This window comes from Sapajus apella, unplaced genomic scaffold, assembly GCF_009761245.1.
Source record: "Sapajus apella isolate SASKATOON/1434 unplaced genomic scaffold, GSC_monkey_1.0 scaffold119, whole genome shotgun sequence".
NCBI classification, from domain to species: domain Eukaryota; kingdom Metazoa; phylum Chordata; class Mammalia; order Primates; family Cebidae; genus Sapajus; species Sapajus apella.
In genome coordinates, this window is record NW_022437059.1 from 5,037,291 (window position 1) to 5,055,890 (window position 18,600).

At 39.2% G+C, this 18,600-nt stretch overlaps 1 long non-coding RNA gene and 1 other non-coding gene across 2 annotated transcripts; both read right to left on the minus strand.

The window, feature by feature from the left end:
• Positions 1-1,047: 1,047 nt before the first annotated feature.
• LOC116538524 lies at positions 1,048-1,156 on the minus strand. Its single transcript, XR_004263664.1, has one exon. It is a non-coding gene; the product is annotated as a U6 spliceosomal RNA (small nuclear RNA).
• Positions 1,157-14,349: 13,193 nt separating this feature from the next.
• Positions 14,350-18,158, minus strand: LOC116538421. The gene is made up of 2 exons (XR_004263637.1): positions 15,186-18,158; positions 14,350-14,937 (listed from the first exon to the last, which is right to left on the minus strand). It is a non-coding gene; the product is annotated as an uncharacterized LOC116538421 (long non-coding RNA).
• Between the last annotated feature and the right edge of the window lie 442 nt (positions 18,159-18,600).

The window sequence follows — 18,600 nt, forward strand, 5'->3', positions numbered from 1 at the left end:
ATATTTACCAAACACATTAAATTATTAAACCATTTCAGGCAATATCAGCGCTAATACCAGAATTTAATTTCTGTCCCATACACTTCAAAATTTTAAGCTTTACAAGTTTATTCGCCTTTTAATTAAAGAAAAAGAAGTGAAGTGCTCATAAAGGGAGGGAGCACAGCTCAGTAAATTAACTATAGTTAGCTGGACATCGTGCAAAGCACCCTTCACTCAGAACAAGTCTTTGCTCTGTAACCAATAGGTATTTGTGCTCAGACAAGTTGCTTCTCTTAGGCTCTGTGGTTTCTTCTAAAAAATAACGATTTGTCTACCTTACTTCACTAGATTGTTAGGAAGATGTAATGAGATTACATGCTTAAATGTTCAGCGAAATAGGAAAGCAATGGAATAATTTATTCTTGAACTTTATTGCTGAAACTATTTTGGAGTCCCAAATGAAGTTTGATGTGTGTTTTCCATAGGTTCTAATATTCAAATGTTGCAGTTTTCATAAAATGTTATTAAGTGCTAATTTTGTTTATTAGTTGTATTTATCGTGGCTTGTACATCAGGGCATTTTAGGTAATTCATAACTTATAACTAAATTTATATATAAATAATTTGATTAAAATAGATAACATAATTGTCCCCTATTACTGAGCTCATCAATCACACCAAGAGCAGAAAATTAACAGATGTCAAAGCCTGGCTTTGACAACCACCACTCCTTCTCTACCGCCTCAGACTCTGAGCCAGCACGTCTGTGCCAGGATCCTCTCCAACTAACACACAAGAAAAAAACCCTGCTTTTATTGTTTTTCAGGTTTATGAAGGAAATGCAAGTTGACATTTTCCCATTTCCAAGACATATACTAACAACATATTTGCATGTAACATCCCATATGTTACTCAGCTCTGTTGTCATTTCATACATCACCATACATTAATAGTTTTATAGTAATAATCACAATTTTAATATTGGGTGTCTCCTGTTTTGGTTTGACTCACACTGCTTCCTTGGAGCTGGTCAAGAAATAGTCAAATGACTTTCCAGGGTCAATGCAAGATATGGAATGCTTTATGAATTTGTGAGCCATCCTTAGGCAGCAGCCATGCTTCTGCTTATCTGCTCTCTGTTGATCCAATTTTAAAGTATATGCTGCTGAAGCAAGTACAAAGCCCTGTTTTATACATGGATACTCATGAGTCATAGATGAAGCTTAGCTCTGTTCAATCCAACTCACCTACTTGAGATTCAGAGAATTTTATCAAATGGCTTCCTGTGAAGTGGAACTTTAAAATACATTTAAAACTTGAGGAAGATATGCAAGTAGCCTGGGAGATTTTTATTATTGTAGAAATGGATTACTTGCGGGGCCAACTGCAAGTTGATTCCCACTGCTCTGTGGAAAGACAATATGGAGCCTTCTGCTATCTAACCAAGGCTGCTGCATAGGATATAAAAGAGCCTCAAGATACAAATCTGACAGCAAAAGGGAAAGGGAACTCTAATCTCTTCCTACAACATTATTTGAACATCTCTGACTGGTGGGAACAATCTCAACTAATATTTGTTAGAGAAAAGACCAACAGGGGTCTCAAAGGTTAACTTACCATGAAGGCCTAGGCTAAGTCTAGCTAAGATGTGGGCTCCAAATAATGTTTTTAGTATAGGGGAAGCATCAATCTGCTCACTATTTGTGTGGGTAAATCTAGGAGGCCTGGCTCCCAGAGCAGGGTGCTGAGAACAATGGCTGAGCATAAGTGAATAACTAATAAACACCGTAGCTTTGAACTCCATGTACGAATCACCATGAAAACTGAGGGGTCTGAATCAGCGAATGCATCCTGGTGGCAAAGGTCAATCATTATCAGATTGCAGGACCAGTTACATTGGCAACAATACAGCAAGTGAATCCATGGAAACAACAGAATAATTAGAATGGCCTTTTTTCCCCCTTCTGACTTGTAAAGAAAGATTGCCTTCCTTGGACTTAGAAAACACCTTAGCTTCATGGAAAATTCAAAGAAGGAAGACACAGAAGATAGCCCCAGGGGACAATACAAGATTTTCTGCTAAATTGAACACTTCAAGATCCAATAACTCATTAGAAAAGTCAGGCCAGGCATGATGGCTAGCACTTTGAGAGGCCGAGGCAGGAGGATTACTTATGCTCAGGAGTTCAAGACCAGCCTAGGCAACATAGTGAGACCTTGCCTCTACAAAATAAAAAAAAAAAAAAATGAAGAAAACAGAAGTCAAAGATGTGCTCTACATTCATCTGATGCATGGAGATTATACTTAGAATGAGATGAACCACACTCAGATCCCCAGGCATAAGGATCTTTAAAGTCCTGAAAGAATCTTGCATTCTACTTCTAACTAATCTGGGCTTCTGTTGATTTCTAGCTAAAAAGTGGACTAACTCTTGCTATTTCAAATGACCTGAACCAAACTATGACCTCTCACCTAATGTATAAGATTCAATGGTTGCAATTATTTTAAACATCAATTTAGTATTAACTCATCTTTTAATATAAACACTTACTTGTCAAACCACAATAAATAGCATAATCCTATGCATCTCATACACACATCTTGAGTAAAGACATTAATATTTTGCTGAAGAAAAATATTGACAATACCTGATGAGCCATAATGTACAGGAAGCATTAGGGCTGTTCTAAAATAACAAAGAAATAACTCCATTCAAGAACTTTAATAAAGTCAATAATAAACAGCTAGTTTGATACTTTATTGATTTAATATCCTGCCTGTGAATGTAGACATAATAACCATTTACATGTACTAGCTTGTGTCTATAAGTATCTTGGGTGCTCCAGTGTTCATTTTTGTAAATTATCACAAAGGCTAAAAGAAAGGGACAACAAGGAAATCTCTTGTTCCCCTGGGGTATGACATAATACGAGTTGCTAACTTGTAGTCCCTTGATGGCCAAGAAACTGTGCTGAGGTCATTTATCTAAAGTACGCAAAGATTTAAATGAAGATTTTCCCATTGCTTTCCTGGTCTGATATATTGTAATTTATATCAGCTAGGAGTCAGATAAGAGCCATCTACAGCCTGAAAACAATAAATAATAATAACAATAATGGCAATACTAGTAGTCATAAACTAAAAGTCCACACTTCAAAAATTAATAAAACGAATACAAAAACCTTTAGCTAATATAAGATTACAAGAACAAAAACATCAGATTACAAATAACACTCTAAATTATAAGAGAAAATGGATCCTACTATATGTCCTTTATGTTGCTTAGTCCAGATATTTGCTTTTCTATCTGATTGTGTTGATATTTTTCACTATATACCAATAATTATGTTAATCTTATTCATATTTCTGAATTGAGTGACTCCACTCTAGAACACTCAGGTTTTTATTTTAAACAAGAACTACTGTACTGTCTCAGCCTATCAATAGCACGTACATTTGCCTGGTTTTTCACTAAAATTTCGCTATTTGCTGTCTCTTGCAAATTATAGCAAATAAAAGTGGTGTTTCCATCCTATAAAAGGGCAAAAAAAATTTCATAAAATTACAAATTTCTCAAATGAACAAAAAATCTTCTCTAAGATGCTTGAACTTCAACATACAATATAGAAAGGAAGAAGTTGAAAGCGTGAATAAACTATTAACAAGTACAGAAGTTGAGGCAGCAATTAATAGCCTACCACCCACAAAAATCCCAGGTCCACATGGGTTCACAGCTGAATTCTACCAGACATACAAAGAGGAGCTGGTACCATTCCTTCTGAAACTATTACTAACAATCCAAAAAGAGGGAATCCTTCCCAAATCATTTTATGAGACCAACATCATCCTGATACCAAAACCCGGCAGAGACTCAACAAGGAAAGAAAATTTCAGGCCAATATCCATGATGAACATAGATGCAAAAATCTTTAATAAAATACTGGCAAACCGATTGCAATAGCACATCAAAAAGCTTATCCACCATGATCAAGTAGGCTTCATCCTGGGGATGCAAGGCTGGTTCAACATACGCAAGTCTATAAATGTAATTCATCACGTAAACAGAATCAAAGACAAAAACCACATGATTATCTCAATTGATGCAGAGAAGGCCTTTGACAAAATTCAACAGCCCTTTATGCTAAAAATCCTCAATAAACTAGGTATTGATGGAACGTATATCAAAATAATAAAAGCTATTTACGACAAACCAACAGCCAATATCATACTGAATGGGCAAAAACTGGAAGCATTCTTGAAATCTGGCACTAGACAAGGATGCCCTCTCTCACCACTCCTATTCAATATAGTACTGGAAGTTCTAGCCAGAGCAATCAGGCAAGAAAAGAAATAAAGCATATTCAATTAGGAAAGGAGGAAGTCAAATTGTCTCTATTTGCAGACGACATGATTGTATATTTACAAGACCCCATCCTCTCAGCCCAAAATCTGAAACTGATAAGCAAGTTCAGCAAAGTCTCAGGGTACAAAATCAATGTGCAAAAATTACAAGCATTCCTATACACCAATAACAGACTTAAAGAGAGCCAGATCAAGAACGAACTGCCATTCACAACTGCTACAAAGAGAATAAAATACCTAGGAATACAACTAACAAAGAATGTAAAGGATCTCTTCAAGGAGAACTACAAACCACTGCTCAATGAAATAAGAGAGGACACAAACAGATGGAGAAACATTCCATGCTCATGGTTAGAAAGAATCAATATCATGAAAATGGCCATACTGCCCAAAGTAATTTACAGATTCAATACTATCCCCATCAAGCTACCAATGACCTTCTTCACAGGACTGGAAAAAACTACCTTAAACTTCATATGGAACCAAAAGAGAGCCCGCATAGCCAAGTCAATTCTAAGCAAAAAGAACAAAGCTGGAGGCACCATACTACCAGACTTCAAACTATACTACAAGGCTACAGTAATCAAAACAGCATGGTACTGTTACCAAAACAGAGATATAGACCAATGGAACAGAACAGAGGGCTCGGAGGCAACGCCACACATCTACAACATCTGACCTTTGACAAACCTCACAAAAACAAGCAATGGGGAAAGGATTCCCTGTTTAATAAATGGTGTTGGGAAAACTGGCTAGCCATGTGCAGAAAGCAGAAACTGGACCGCTTCCTGACACCTTACATTAAAATTAACTCCAGATGGATTAAAGACTTAAACATAAGACCTAACATCATAAAAACCCTAGAAGGAAATCTAGGCAAAACCATTCAGGACATAGGCATAGGCAAGGACTTCACGACCAAAACACCAAAAGCATTGGCAACAAAAGCCAAAATAGACAAAAGGGACCTAATCAAACTCCACAGCTTCTGCACAGCAAAAGAAACAGTCATTAGAGTGAATTGGCAACCAACAGAATGGGAAAAAATTTTTGCAAACTACCTATCTGACAAAGGGTTAATATCCAGAATCTACAAAGAACTAAAACAGATTTACAAGAAAAAAACAAACAAGCCCATTCAAAAGTAGGCAAAGGATATGAACAGACACTTTACAAAAGAAGACACACATGAGGCCAACAAACATATGAAAAAATGCTCATCATCACTGGTCATTAGAGAAATGCAAATCAAAACTACATTGAGATACCATCTCAAGCCAGTTAGAATGGTGATCATTAAAAAATCTGGAGATAACACATGCTGGAGAGGATGTGGAGAAATAGTAACATTTTTACACTGTTGGTGGGAGTGTAAATTAGTTCAACCATTGTGGAAGACAGTGTGGCGATTCCTCAAGGACCTAGAAATAGAAATCCCATTTGACCCAGCAATCCCATTACTGGGTATGTATCCAAAGGATTATAAATCGTTCTACTATAAGGACACATGCACACAAATGTTCATTGCAGCACTGTTTACAATAGCAAAGACCTGAAACCAACCCAAATGCCCATCGACGATAGACTGGACAGGGAAAATTTGGACAGGGAAAAACTATGTGTCCTTTGTAGGGACATGGATGAACCTTGAAACCATCATTCTCAGCAAACTCACACAAGAACAGAAAATCAAACACCGCATGTTCTCACTCATAGGTGGGTGTTGAACAATGAGAACACATGGACACAGGGAGGAGAGCATGACACACTGAGGTCTGTCAGGGGAAAATAGGGGAGGGACTGCAGGGGGTGGGGAGTTGGGGAGAGATAGCATGGGGAGAAATGCCAGATATAGGTGATGGGGAGGAAGGCAGCAAATCACACTGCCATGTGTGTACCTATGCAACAATCTTACATGTTCTTCACATGTACCCCAAAACCTAAAATGCAATTTAAAAAATAACAACAAAAAAAAGGAAATAAATGAAAACCAGTCCCTTCCTTCTCACTCCTTCACTCCTCTGCGCTTTCAGGTGTGTTGCTCTCTGCCTTGCAAACACCCCTCCTCTGCCTCCCCACATTAACTGTGGTCATCATCAAAACTCCCTTCAAACATACCAGTCCCAAGAATGCTTGCTTTGATCACAGCACTTAGCATGGTATATTGTAATAACTTCATTTTTCCCCCCTGAAACCAAGAGCTTCTTGACGGTAAGGCCTGTATCTTTTATCTCTATATCCCCCAAAACCTAAAACATAGTAGCAAATACTTTAAGTTTTTTATATAAATTTATGATCTAAATTATTATCTCTAGAGCAGTGTTTCTTAAACTACATTCCAAAGACTATTTGCTTATTGTATCCTAAGAGAAAGACTCCATGATAATCTGCATATGAGAAGTATTACAAAACTGTATTTTATATCCAATAATCAAGAAATCTCTTGAACTTTACCTAATACCCATCTGACAATACTTTTTGTGGCAAATATTAACATTTAAGAAACTAAAGAGTTTCAGAGATACAGTTTCCAGAGCTTCCCAATACAGTTGGAGGTTTCCTCTGGGTTGCACAAACTTGCTTGATTCACTTCTATCAATGATGTTAGGATCCCAGATGCCAATGTCAGGCACTCCTGCTCCAAATGGGCCACTAAGGAAATGAGCTCTGAATTAATAATGATTGGCTTCAAGTGTACATATTTTCCATATTATTAAATAGTCCATGGGTTTCTTTTAATACAAGAGAACAGATTTTTATCTTAACTGTTATAAAGCTCAGTATATTCTGTGTAAGAGAGAGAGGTTTTCAAAACTTAAAAATAAATATAAAAAAAAAAAACAAACAAAAAACCAGTTGGGCGTGGTGGCTCACGCCTATAATCCCAGCACTTTGGGAGGCTGAGGCAGGCGGATCACTTGAGGTCAGGAGTTGAAGACCAGCCTGGCCAACATGGTGAAACCCCGTCTCTACTAAAAATACAAAAATTGGCTGGGCATGGTGGCACGTGCCTGTGGTCCCAGCTACTCAGGAGGCTGAGGCAGAAGAATTGCTTGAACCCAGGAGGCAGAGGTTGCAGTGAGCTGCGATTGCGCCATTGCGCTCCAGCCTGGTGACAGAGCAAGACTCCGCCTCAAAAAAAAAAAAAAAAAAAAAAATCAAAGCTCAGTAAGAAATTCTATTCTCAATTGTAATGGTAATGCTGGGACCCTAATGCAACTCTACTTTTTAAATCCATTTTTACTGGTTTCCATTTAAATGGCTATTTAAAATTATTTTTTTTATTTTAGGCTAAATATAAAGCAAATACAAATACAATGAAAGTTCTCATACTAATCCATATGGGTTATTTCTAGCATAATGAAAGTCAATAAGTCTCTTGCATTTTTAAGGAAGATTGCTGAGGAGAAAGATGTAATGTCTGCAATATTCATAGACTATCCAACTATAACCAGGAATAACCTAAAAAAACTTCTAGGCATTCATATGGAAAGATAATTATTTTTGGTATAAAGAAAAACAGTTTTAAACTAAATTCTAAATTTCAACCCCATAACTGAGGGATTTATATAATCTACAGACTATATATTATAAACAAATACACGTTGACTTAAAAGCCTTGAAATCTTTATCAAAATATACTACAACGTAAGAGTTGTAAACTCAAATACCTACAAGGACAAAGGAAGGTTATCTGAGTAAGGAAAGTACTGATGTGGGCACAGTAGCAAACTGGAGAATATACACCTTTTATAAAGGAGCATCCTCCACACAGCAGGCCAACAGTGATAGAAACTCAGGGGACACTATATTTGATTTTTAAAGGCAAGTCTGAAGTCCAGATTTCTGTATAATTTGATTTTTAAAGGCAAGTCTGAAGTCCAGATTTCTGCATAAGTCTTCTAAATTTTACACGTTGACTGAATTTATAGAGGCAAACAAATTTGTGCACATTTAGAATATAGCCCTTTTGTTTTTATATTTGCTGTGAATGTGTAACTAAATAGTTGTATATAATCCAAGTATTTGCATGTAAAGTATTTTCTTTCTCTAGTATCATAAGTTTTACCAAAAAAAATCAGGCCCTCATATATAATAAAAATTGGTATTAAAAATCATAATACCTACTTCAAGAATTTTTCCAACATGTATTCATTGACAATCTATTTGTATATAATTTTCCCAGATTGTTAGCCAAATAGATAGTTTATATGACTGCCAACACTAAATTATTAAAATAATTTCTATGGAAATTCTTTTAATCAAAAGAATTTTGATTTATATCAAATTTATATCAACCTCATGGATTTCAGTGTGTAAAGCTGACATCCTGGTTATGCTAAAGATCTATAAACTTAACAGACATACTGAGATAGTTCATAATACAACATCAACTAAAAAATATTTAGGATTGGCTATTATTTTAATTAAGAAAATCCAACTTGTAATGAACATTTGTTAACACATAATCACCTGTAGGGTGACAAAGGAACATGAAATCATTAAAGAGTCAGCCTCTACTTATGGAAAGATTACCTATAAGCAAATTTTTGAAGACTCTCTGAATGTCAGTGAATGATTAACGGTGGGAAAAATATGTGTTATTCTGTAAGCTGAGAGATACTGCCAATAATATTCCCTTGCACGTCCCAGTCACAGACATAGAGAAAGACAGGTGAGTCAGGCGAATCTTATTGAAAAGAACTTTAAAGAAAGTAGCACCTAGCAAATGCCAACTCTTCTAGAGATTTTGTACATTTTTTGAGATACAGAAATGTATATATTGCACTTATCTATTCTGGGGTTCTTAAACAGGAGTATATCCAAACCGCGAGCGTTTGTTTGTTTGTTTTTGCTGTTACTGTGGTTAGAGATAAGAGTCTCACTATGTTGCTCAAGCTGGACTCAAACTCTTAGGCTCAAACTGCAGCTACGTAAAGGAACATGCCACTGTGCCCAGCTTCAAGAAAACATTTTAAAACATACACATTCAGGCCTTATTAGATCTATTACATCAAAAGCTTCAGGGGAAAGCCTAAAATTTTAGATTTTTAACAAAATTTGCTCAGGTCACTATAATGCACAATTCTGAGAATTTGTGCAGCAGGCAATCCCTTCAGCCTCATCCCTCACCCACGTGGCTAATTCCCTTTATCAGTTGTAGATGTGGCCAAAAAAAGAAGAGTAAGAGAGTCATGTATTAAATCTACATTTAATGTTCATGGGTATGAGTAGAACAGGGACAAATAAACTGAAAATCCAACTTTATTTCGCTATTAATAAGCTCCTTATCTCCCGCCTTTCCATCAAGACATTCTAGAATTGAGAGGAAAGTTTAGAATCTTAGATTTAAGTGGCTGTTTCTGCCTGGAGGGGTAGTAAGTCGGTTAATAATTTGTTTCATCTTCTGTTGAAGCGTTCCTCATTTTGTCACCACATATTCACTGCCAATATGGTTTCCTCAGAGTCCTCCTGAAATTAATCTCTAGGCAAGTTTCAACTCACTTTCTTTTTCAAACCAAAATTTATTAGCCCCACAGCTAAAGAGCACTTTGTTCAACACATAATCTGGAAGAACAACAAACTAAAAAAACCTCTTCTTGCATTTTCCCTTATTACCTAAATTCCAAGTGACCTGCATATTCCTGATGGTTCTCCTTTACCCTTCCCATTTTTCCCTCTTAAGCCTCACCACTGAGAGATGATACATCAGGTTTTTAGAAAACTGTCAGCAGCCGCAAGATGTCCATTTATTCTAAGTTACTTTAGTTTTGTTTGAGTTTTAAGATAAAGCCTAGTTTCAGGGCATATTTTCTTTCCTGTGTTGTTTTACATTATTTAGGGAAAAAAAAAAACCTGGCATTTAAAAAAAATTGAAAAGGTTTTACCTTTAAGAAATTCACAAATATTTTCCAAAGTATATTTTAAAAAGTTATGCCCTTTAATGCTTCTTTCAAAGTATCATTATTTAAAATACGATTTTAGACAATTAAGTTATTTCAAAATAACTTAATTGTCAAGGTTAAAACCTGTGTCAAGGTTACCTATGTCAAGGTTACCTTACCTATGTCAAGGTTAAAATGAATACTTTGAAAAGAAAATTGATTGATCTACATCTGTCCATTGCTTCAATATTTGCATCATGAGAAAGTAGTTTTTCTGCCAGCGACATACTCTCATTATACCCAGCATAAGGGAGAGCGGTGATGCCATAGATATCCTTAAGATATAGGTTGGTGCCATGTTTCAGCAGAATGATGGCACAAGTCTCTTCCTGGCAATGTACAGCCTGTCCATATTAGATCAAGAAATAGATTGTAAATTCTAAGAATTCAAAATACATATCCCACAGGTTTAACCAACTAGTTATATTTAAACAAAATAAATTTATTTTAATTTTATATATGTAAATCAAACCCATGTCATGCTGAAAGAGTTGGCTACTATATACCTGTATTAAAGGTGTTCTGTTTTGTCACAAAGGTTAACCTGGCATTTTCTGTTTACCAGGAGAGTGACCACTTCCACACAGCCAGTGGCACAGGCCAAATGCAGAGCAGTAGTGCAAGACTAAGAGGACCTTTTAGGAAAGTGTAGTGCAATATGTCAAAACATACAGTCATTCACATAATTGTAAACATTGAATAGCATGTTTTCCCTCTTCCTTATTTTTCTTGAAGAAAGTACAATACTTTTTAGCTCTTATTGCTCACTACCTTAATGAAAACAGCAGCCTATTTGAATAGAAAGAGCTTGGTCTTTGGATTCAGTTCAACTAGGGTTTCAGTCCTACTTTAAACTCTGTCATTTACCAGCTGTTACTTAGCTTTTTGTGCTTCAACTTGCTCATTAATAAAAACAACAATAATAGCTATCTCATAGGACATCATGATGCTAAAATGAGAAACTATGTAAAGTATTTAAAATAGTTCCTACAGCAACAACTCTAAATTGTGAGATTTTCTTTTTTTTTTTTTGAGACAGAGTTTCACTCTTGTTACCCAGGCTGGAGTGCAATAGCGCGATCTCGGCTCACCGCAACCTCCGCCTCCCGGGTTCAGGCAATTCTCCTGCCCCAGCCTCCTGAGTAGCTGGGATTACAGGCACGCACCACCATGCCCAGGTGATTTTTTTTATTTTTAGTAGAGACGGGGTTTCACCATGTTGACCAGGATGGTCTCGATCTCTTGACCTCGTGATCCACCCGCCTCGGCCTCCCAAAGTGCTGGGATTACAGGCTTGAGCCACCGTGCCCGGCTAGATTTTCATTTTTTGAGATAAGTTCTCACATTTTTGCCCAGGCTGGAGTGCAACGATGTAATCATACCTCACTGTAGCAGGGAACTCCTGGGCTCAAGCAATCCTCCATACCCAGTCTCCTGAGTAGCTGGGACTGCAGATGTGCACCAGCATGCCCAGCTGCTAATTTAAGATTTTATGTAGAGCAAGAATCTCATTTTGTTGTTCAGGCCGGTCTCAAACTCCTGGCATCAAGCAATCCTCCCACCTCAGCCTCCCAAAGTTCTGGGATTGTTTCTATTACTACTTACTTAACAAAAAAATTTTAATTAAGTAAAATAATACAATTATACCTACTTTGTAGGATGACTTAAAGAGTAGGTCACATTTTAACACCTCTGATATTTGAATGCCACTTATAATTCATGATTTATTACAACTATAATTGGTAGCATTTAAAAAATTAGTTTATTGATATATATAATAATGGGGCATCACACAATCCATGAGTCCTTACATTAAGTAGCATATGGTATACTCAGCAGGTCTAGGGCAGTTCTAGGGGTATAACTGGCACTTAAATACATTGCAGTTCTTAAAGGTACTACGGGGAAGAACACTGAAATAACAGTAATGTATTTTTTAAACAAATTAATTCTTGGATTTTTCAAACAACTTGAAGACAAAGGAATCTCATGATTCAAATGAATAGGTATGGATCATTTAATTCAATACTTATATTTAGAGAATATATGCAAATCAGACTTTCCCATGATTAATATTAGTGTTTAAGGTGGATAAACTTTTCAAAGGGCGGTTCAAGGTTATCTTCTACTATTTTCTAACTTCAGAAATCCTTTTGTTTGAAAGATGGGAGATAAAGTTTAAATGAGATTAAGTTCTAATATCCCCATTTCAAATCTCTCGGCTTGTGCAGACAGGGCAGGTAAACACAAAGTTTCTAAGGATGGAAGGGTCCTGAGAGATAGTAGAATACGTCTGCTACAGAATAGGTACTCAGGTTATGTTTGATGAATAAATTGAATGAAAGAATGGATAAATACAGATGGGGAGTTCAATATTTTTAAATAAACTCCTATAAAGCAGTATTTTTGCAATAGTAATCATTTATATTTGTTATTTTTATTTTCAAAGAATACAAGTAAAATGAAACAACTGATCTATCATTGTTTGCAAATGAGTTAAATCTTTGTGTAAGAAAAATATGTGTACATAATAAAATAGATACATAAAATCTGGAGACAGATAAAAACATTCCCTTTTTAGTTCTGAAGAGGCTAAAAGTTCATAGATAACGCACAATAATAATGATGATAAAAAATAGAGAGATTGTTTTTATCTGGGCAATGTTCATATTCCTCTTCCCAAGAATTATTCCATTAATACTAAACTTGTACTAGAAGTGTTGTACATGCTCACTGAAGCAACCACAGTTAGGAAAAACTTTAAAGGCCGGGCGCGGTGGCTCAAGCCTGTAATCCCAGCACTTTGGGAGGCCGAGGCGGGTGGATCACGAGGTCAAGAGATTGAGACCATCCTGGTCAACATGGTGGAACCCCGTCTCTACTAAAAATAAAAAAAATCAGCTGGGCATGGTGGCGCATGCCTGTAATCCCAGCTACTCAGGAGACTGAGGCAGGAGAATTGCCTGAACCCAGGAGGTGGAGGTTGCTGTGAGCCGAGATCGCGCCATTGCACTCCAGCCTGGGTAACAAGAGTGAAACTCCGTCCCAAAAAAAAAAAAAAAAAGAAAAAGAAAAACTTTAAAATGCAAATGCCCAGAAATTAGAAATGTTATCGCATTTTGCACACATTTTTTGTTAACACAAGACCATAGTATGTTTGTGTGTGTGTATAATCAAACTTATTATTTTTTCCTTGCTGGCTATAACAAAATATATCTTTGCACATCAACATACTTCTATATTTATTGTCACATTCAATGGTTACATATTATTCTATCCTATGGCTGCAACAGAAATTTATTTATAGAATTCATTCTATCTGTTCTTTTAAAAATAAGTGCTGCAAAAAACAAAGTGCCTGTATCTCTGCTTCCTAAGGATATTTCAGTATAATGGAATTGATGGGCAGAGTATCCACATTTTTTAAACGTAGTACTTACCACCACATTGTCTATTTAAAAAGTAATCGGCAACTTAAACCTTAAGCAGCAGTACAAAACATCTTCACACATATTGTGGACAGAAAACAGTTTCATTCCTCTTTTAATTTAAATTCTTATACCAGAAACGCAAAGAATTCTTTCCTATGTACATAAGTAACTTGTAAATCTGCAAAAAAGTTCTTTGCCCACTTTTATTAGAGTTTTTATTTGATTTTAAAGAATTTCCTATAAGATGAAGATGCACTTTTCATCTAATGTGTATATATGTAACTTTTCATCTAATTTGTATATATAACTGATTTACATATAACATTATATATGTAATATATATGCTATACATGCCAGTACTATACATCACACGATATATAATATAATGAATTCCCTGTAAAATGAAAACACACTTCTCATCTGAATATATATATAATATAGTAAATACTTTTCAAGTTTGTTTTCTTTCTCATTTTTTTTCTGATACACAGGTAGTTTTAATTTTTAGTTTGCTAAATCAACCTTCAGAATGCCTGCCTCTGCGGTCATTCTTAGGAAGGCTTTGCCAACATAAAATATACCTGTAAAATAAGCATGTGTGTTTTCTTCTGATACTTTTGTCACTTGCATATGTAAAAGTTTCAATCTGTGTTCCATCAGGCACTCATGTTTGTGATATAAAATTTCATTAGTTTTCTTCAAAGAGCAGACATTGTTTTCATTAATAATTCATCCTTTCCTATTTTTATCTGTCAACATTATCAATCCTTACATATGTCTTATATCATTTCAGTGTTTCTGCATTTCCTATTCTGTTCCATGCATTTATCGATATTTTCAGCTTTTAGTAAACAATTATTCAAATTAATAGCACATTTTAATATCTAGAGAAGCATTTTTTCAGTCCATTATAAAATTATTTAAAATGTCATCACAATAGTAAAAGACAGCAGGTGTCGTGCAAAAATGTTAAAACCTTGATATTTTCATTCGGTTTATGTAAAATTGATAAACACAAAGAGAGTTCACATTTTGAGAAAAATGTGTCTTCTCATTCAAGTACACAAAACCCACCTCCCACTTCCAAGTTTCCCTCTAAGACCCTTCAGTAAACAACCGATCTATGTAAAACGGGCAGTTTTATCTAAAAAATTTTCGCCTGCTGAAAATGACTCCCGGTATTTTTGATAGGGGAATGAGTTCTCTCAGTAGGGACCTCCTGTAACGTATAAAACACCATACTTTAAACATGAACGTTAAAAATAACAACACTGTATATGCCTAACTTAGTGAGTTAAATCACTCACACTCTCCAAGTGCTCCAGCTGGGGAATTAGGAAGGATACAGCAGCTGAGGCTCATAAGGCTCCGCTGCTCCGAGGGTGCCCAGCGCCCTCCAAGGCCCTGTCCCAAGGGGGAAGCCGGGCCTAGGGAACCCTCCAAACCCGGGCTGAGCCCCGCTACCTGTGCGGCTTGTCGCGGGCTTCCAGGTCTCCGCTCCGGTGTGCAAGGCAGCTCCACCTCCGCGGCGGTGCCCCCGACAGCCATCCTGTGGATCTCTCGCTGTTCCGCGTCTCGGATTCGGTGCCGGGAAGCGGTGTAGGCGGGGTCTATGGAGCCCAGGACCTGAGGCTCTGCTCTGCCTTGGCCCCTGGCTCTCGAACCCGAGGAACTTCTTCAAGGTGGTGACTTCTCAGATCCCCAGCAACTAGCTTCTGGCTCCTCCCACCCCCACCTGGCGCCAACCCCCAATCTACAATCCCAAATCTGCTTTCTAGCCCAGAACCCGTGATCCAGCCGGGTCACCACAGCCTTCAGCAGCAACACTTGCAGCCTCCGACCTCAGACCAAGCGAGCCCCGCAAAGCCGTTAGGTGCGCGCCTGCGCCACGGTGGCCGCCCGGCTCCCGGAAGCCGCTCCCAGGTGCGCGCAGGCAGGTGGGGATGCAGCTGGGGGCAGGCGGGGCTGCAGCTGGGGGCAGGCATCACTGGGCTCCCGGTTCTCTTGGGCTCGCCCGGGCTGCCGGAGGACAACAGGAACAGGATTGCAGGCGCGCATTTCATATCACAAACATGAATTCCTGATGGAACATTATCAATCCTTACCTATATCTCATATAAGGGAGGAGGGGGAGACCTGTCTGACCATGCCGCCGCCCCAACTCCTCCTCAAAGGGAGACCGGGTCTGGCATGGGCACTCAGCGGCACTGGAGCGGCTTCGTGGATGGGCTGGCTTCAACGCCGAGACTCTGGCCCCGGTGTCTGCCTGGCAGGTGTCACGGAGCGGGAGATGCATGGAAAGTCAGGGGTTGCTCCTTCCCCCACCGGCCCCCACTGCTGCCCGTGCTGGATGCGCAGTTTGCAGGTACAGCTCTGGTACTGGTGTGAGATGGTGGAGCTTCGCTTGGGTGGCATCAGGGTCGCCGAGTGCACAGCCCATCCGGCCTAAGGGGCCGCTCCTCTTGGACACCTTTCCAGATCCTGAGCCCCTGCGCTGGGCACTCTGCATCCACACCAATGAGACTGAGCGGCTGCTAGCAGGGCGGACCACCTGACTTTGCCGCCTGGATTCCCAGCATGAGGAGCTGGGGGCGTGGGCATGGTCTGGGGTGTCCAGCCACTTGCTGCTCCCATGCCACGTCTAGGCAGCAGGGGTGACTTGGGTGCCAGCAGTGGATGGGGGAGCCGGGTACCTGATGTCCTCAGGGTTAAGTGCATTGCCCGCCCACCTGAGGGTCTGCTCTGCCTTGGCCTCCTCCAAGAGTACAGGGGCCATCAGGTGGCAATTTAGGAATGCTTAAATTGAAGGAAACATTCTTTCTCTCTCTTTGAGAGATAAGTGGTGGTTTTGTTTTGTTTTGTTTTTGATACTCAGTTACAGCACAAACAAAGATGAGGCAGAGGTGAAGGTCCACAGCCAGTTCCTCTATCGATTACCTCCAGACATAAATGTTCAACGTAACTGCTTTGCTTGTCACTTTCACCTCAACACTTACATATGCCTACAGATCTGTTCAATCACAACTGTTGGATTTAGAATTATTGAATACACAATTATTTCATAATAATTTAATACCCAAACTACTTTTAATAGTCTACTATCTCTGCAATCCTGAATTATTCGTTTTTCTTTGTTTATAAAACCATTGCTATAGTAAGATCAAAATCACAAAACTCACATTTCATTGGGTTAAAAAAGCATCAAAACATATTATACATAAAAGATGATAAAATGTATTTGTTTCATCATAAAAATTATGGGTTTGCAAAGTTTTTATATGTTTAGCTGCATTCCTGATTCTTTAACTTTAACCCCTCAAATCTTATGTCCTCACATTTCAAAATCAATCATGCCTTCTCAAAAGTCCCACAGGTCTTATTTCAACATTAACTCAAAAGTCCACAGTCCATAGTCTCATCTGTGAAAAGGCAAGTCCCTTCCACCTATGAAGCTGTAAAATCAAAAGCAAGCTAGTTACTTCCTAGATACAATGGGAATACAGGCATTGAGAAAATATAGGTGTTCCAAATGAGAGGAAAAACAGGGGTTAGAGGTCCCATCCAAGACAGAAATCCAATAGGGCAGTCAAATTATAAAGTTCCAAAATAATCTTGAGGAAATCGTCTTACCTGTTTTTCCTTTTGTGGTTTGTGCTTTGGTGTCCTCCCAGAGGAGGACACAGCTCCACCCTCGAAGTGCCCCCAGGTCTATACTGAGAACACAACTCTGCAGACCACTGTGACGTGACACAGGGTGGCGCTGTGACGCGATGCACATCAGTGGCGGAGCCTCAGGAATCTGAAAAGGCAGGCTTGGGTGCCCCCTCCTGGCGGCCGGGTACTGCAGGGTCCTCTTGCTCACAGTGTAGTGGCAACATGCCCCCTGCTGGCAACCAGGGCTATGCAGTGTCCTCTTGCTCACTGAGGTGCCTGTGCGGCTGGGCCCTCTTACTCACGGTGTAGTGGCAGCCCGCCCCCTGCTGGCCACTGGGGGTACTGCAAGATCCTCTTGTTTGTAATTTCATGGCCGCACCCCCGTGCTGGCAACCAGAGAACTGCAGGGTCCTCTTGCTTACCGTGTGGTGCTGCGTGCCCCCTGTTCTCTTCTCGGGGCACTGTAGGGCCCTCTGACTCACAGTGTAGTGGTGGCACACCACCTGCTGGCAGCTGGGACACTGCAGGGCCATCTTGCTCATAGCGTAGTGGCAGCACACCCCCTGCTGGCTTCTGGGGCACTGTAGGGTCCTGTTGCTCACAGTGTACTAGCAGCTGGGGACACTGCAGAACCCTCTTGCTCAGTGTTGTGACAGCACATACCCTGCTGGTAGTTGGGACACTGCAGGGCCCTCTTGCTCCCAGTGTGATGGCTGGCGCCCCCTACTGGCCTCCTTCTGCAGCACTTAAAATCAGAGTGCCAGTTATTCAGCACCCACAGTTCTGGAAATATGAACTGAAACGGAGCTATTACTAGAAAGAGTTGATGTCCCAGTTCTTGACTAACTTGGAAGAAAGATTTTCACCAAGTAGGCCCCAAGGGAGGAGCAAGCTGATCCTGCAAAAAAACAGCCCAAGAGTCTTGTGCCTGGAATTTTATTTTGGACTTCTTTATATTCCTGCCTCTGTCTCAAGTCTCCACCTGTTTTCTTTGTCTGGTTTTTCTGCTCCTAACTTAGGTCCCTGGCTTGCCCGTCTTTGGCTTGTGGGACCGCCTCACTGTTGGTTAAGGCACATGTGTGGAGGTCAATCCAAATCCACTGTTGGGGCTGGCTCCTTCCCATCTCCCAGGAAGGCCCGACAGTGGTCACATCTGTACCTCCTGTGCCTGCCTATCTCGTTTGAATCTCCTTCTCTGCCCTAATCTGTGCTTATGGTGCCAGGT